We start from the raw sequence: 4,082 nt of genomic DNA, 5'->3' as shown, positions 1-4,082 counted from the left end.
TTAAAATAAAAAAAATAACTATAAGCTATTGGATAGAAAAAACAATAACAAAACCGTAGCAAAAAGAATCAATCAAAAATACTTTGTAAAACTCAAAATATGACCAAATTAGTGATTTGAACAAATTTTATGAAATCCAAATTTAAACTACTCAAATTTGAAACCAATGGCATAAGCAGAAACTTCAACAAATTTGTGACACAGAGCAAAAAGAATCACTCAATTTGGCTCTAAAACCTAAAAGATATAAGCAATCTAAAAACAGAAACTATCCTGTTTTTGAAACAGAAACGAAAAAAACTAAACGGGCAAGTGCACGTGTCAGGCTGCTAGTGGGCTAAATGGTGGGCGATCGGTAGCTAAACTGCGCTAAGCCGAAACTTAACAAAAACATGCGTGTGTGTCTAAAAAAAATAAACCGGCGAGCCGGTTCGATCTAAACCGAAAAAACCGGTTCAGTAAACAAAAACCTACCGCTTCGTTAGATCTAATCTAGCGCGTTAAAAACAGATCGGACGGCGGCGAGGGCTTACAACGGAGGAAGAGTAGCTCCAGCGAGGCTCCGGCGACGGCTATGGCTCTGGGTCGATGCAGGCGACGTCTGCCGTGGGTCTCCGGCACCGGGGAGAGCTCCGTTCGACGAGGAAGACGACGGCGATCACGGGGGTGGTCGGTGGAGAGCTCGGGGACGACGGAGTCGAGTAGGGCAAGATCGACAACGGCGGTGGCATCTCGGGTGTTGTCTGGGAGGGGGGCTCCGGTGGGTTTAGGGCTCGGGAGAGTGCACAGGGAGGTGAGGTGGAGTGAAGAGGATGCGGTGGTGGGTTCAGGCGGCGATGAGGTGGTCGTAGTGGAGAGCTAGGGCGATAATGGCGCGATGGCAGAGGCGGAGCTCCGTCGAGGAATTGACGGCGATGAGAGGGCTAGGCTTAGGGCTTTAGGGCGGAATCGTTTGAGGGCAAGGGGTATTTATAGGGAAGGGTCGACTTGGAGGAGGGGGCTGATCGGGGAGAGGATCCCGAGGATCACAGGATTCGGCGGCGGCGGCGTTGCCCTGCGTGGCTTGCGGGGGGGAGGAAGAAGAAGACGCGGGCGGGGCGATCGGGCAGTGGGACCCAGCGGTCAACAACACAGGGCGAGCGAGGAGGGAGAGGGCGACCGAGGCGAAGGGGCTCCGTGGCTGCTGGGCCAGCCTCGCGCGTAGATGGGCCGAGGGAGAGAGAGAGGTGGGCCTTGTGGCAAGAGAGGGCTACGGCCATTTTTTTTAAATAAGCACAGGCAAGAAAACTAAATAAAGGAAAAACAATAAGACTTTTATTTAGACATATTATATACCAAAATTTTCAGAAAACTAAATCCTAAAACATGCACATATTTTCATAGGCAAGAAAAATCCTCAAAAAAAATTAAATAAAGGAAACAATACTACTATGGCAATAAAACCCAACAAAAATCATTTTTAAAATACCAAAATGATTTCAAATTTATTTTCTCCTAATTTTTCATCGAAGGGAATCATTTTATCCATATTTCCATTTATTTATTCTTAGGAGAAAAATAATTTGAATAAAAGGCAAATAACTCCTAAATTGAAAGTGGGTTACAAAATAATTCCAAATGACTTTCAATTTGATTCTTTGTAACTTCCAACTCATATTTCATATAATTGAAGAAGTCATTTTATCTTCTCTCATGAAAACAATTGAGTTGCATAAAGTTTCAAATTTGAAATATTTTCAGATGGAATTCGAATCTTTTCAAACCCCTTGTCATTTGATGAACAGGATCACATCATTAGATAATGATGTGATGGACAAGACCCATCCGTTAGCTTAGCATAATGATCGTTCAGTTTTATTGCTACTACTTTCTTCATGACTTATACATGTTCCTCTGACTATGAGATTATGCAACTCCCGAATACCGGAGGAACACCTTCTGTGCTATCAAACGTCACAACACAACTGGGTGATTATAAATATGCTCTACAGGTGTATCCAATGGTGTTTGTTGAGTTGGCATAGATCGAGATTAGGATTTGTCACTCCGTCTATCGGGGAGGTATCTCTGGGCCCTCTCGGTAATGCACATCGCTATAAGCCTTGCAAGCAATGTGACTAATGAGTTAGTTGCGGTATGATGCATCACGGAACGAGTAAAGAGATTTGCCGGTAATGAGATTGAACTAGGTATTGAGACACCGACGATCGAATCTCGGGCAAGTAACATACCGATGACAAAGGGAACAACGTATGTTGTTGTGCGGTTTGACCGATAAAGATCTTCATAGAATATGTAGGAACCAATATGAGCATCCAGGTTCCGCTAATGGTTATTGACCGTAGATGAGTCTCGGTCATGTCTACATAGTTCTCGAACCCATAGGGTCCGCACGCTTAACGTTCAGTGACGAGCGGTATTACGAGTTTATGTGTTTTGATGTACCAAAGGTAGTTCGGAGCCCCGGATATGATCACGAACATGACGAGGAGTCTCGAAATGGTCTAGACATAAAGATCGATATATTCAGACACCGGAAATGTTCCGGGTGATTTCGGAGAAAAGCGGGGCGCCGAAGGGGTTACAGGAACCCCCCGGGGAAGTATTGGGCCTTAGTGGGCCTTAGGGGAGAGAGTGGGCAGGAGCCCAGGAGGTGGCACTCCCCCCCAAGGGGAGTCCGAATAGGACTAGGGGAAGGGGGCGTGGCCCCTCTTTCCCTCTCCCTCTCTTTCCTTCCACTTCCTCCTTCCTAGTAGGACTAGGAAAGGATGAATCCTACTCCTACTAGGAGGAGGATTCCTTCTCTCCTTGGGCGCCACTAGGGCCGGCCAGCCTCCCCCTTGCTCCTTTATATTCGGGGGCAGGGGCACCCTAGGACACACAAGTTGATTGTTCCAAGCCGTGTGCGATGCCCCCCTCCACCATAATCCACCTCGGTCATATCATAGCGGTACTTAGGCGAAGCCCTGTTCCGGTAGCAACATCATCACCGTCATCACGCCGTCGTGCTAACGAAGCTCTCCCTCGAAGCTCTACTGGATCGTGAGTTCACGGGACGTCACCAAGCCGAACGTGTGCAGATCGCGTAGGTGTCGTACCTTCGGTGCTGGGATCGGTCAATCATGAAAACGTACGACTACATCAACCGCGTTGTCATAACGCTTCCACTTACGGTCTACAAGGGTGCGTAGACAATACTCTTCCCTCTCGTTGCTATGCATCACCATGATCTTGCGTGTGCGTAGGAATTTTTTTGAAATTACTACGTTCCCCAACAGTGGCATCCGAGCCAGGTTTATGCGTAGATGTTATATGCATGAGTAGAACACAAAGGAGTTGTGGGTGTGGGTATATACATATTGCTTTCCGTCACTAGTTGTTTCTTGATTCAGTGTTATTGTTGGATGAAGCGGCCCAGACCGACATTACGCGTACGCTTACGCGAGACTGGTTCTACCGACGTGCTTCACACATAGGTGGCTGGTGGGTGTCAGTTTCTCCAACTTTAGTTGAATCGGATTCAATGAACAGGGTTCTTTCTGAAGATCAAAAAGCAATCACTATACCGTGTTATGGTTTGTGATGCGTAGGTAAGAACAGTTCTTGCTCAGCCTGTAGCAGCCACGTAAAACTTGCAACAACAAAGTAGAGGACATCTAACTTGTTTTTGCAGGGCATGTTGTGATGTGATATGGCCAAGACGTGATGAGATATAAATTGTTGTATGAGATGATCATGTTTTGTTGAAGTTATCGGCAACTGGCAGGAGCCTTATGGTTGTCTCTTTATTGCATATGATTCAAGTGCCATATAATTGCTTTACTTTATCGCTATGCGATAGCAATAGTTGCAAAAGCAATAGCTGGTGAGACGATCATGTCACGACACGTTGATAAAAGATCAAGATGATGGAGATCATGGTGTCATGCCGTTAACAATGGAGATCATGATAGTACTTTGGAGATGGAGATCAAAAGCACAAGATGATGATGGCCATACCATGTCACATATTTTTAATTGCATGTGATGTTTATCTTTTATACATCTTATTTTGCTTAGTTCGGCGGTAGCTTTATAATATG

The sequence above is a fragment of the Triticum urartu genome, chromosome 2A (genome assembly GCF_056163025.1).
Source record: "Triticum urartu cultivar PI428250 chromosome 2A, HENAU_Tu73, whole genome shotgun sequence".
Lineage (NCBI taxonomy): Eukaryota > Viridiplantae > Streptophyta > Magnoliopsida > Poales > Poaceae > Triticum > Triticum urartu.
The sequence above is the reverse complement of the archived record's forward strand: the minus strand, read 5'-3'. Positions refer to the sequence as shown.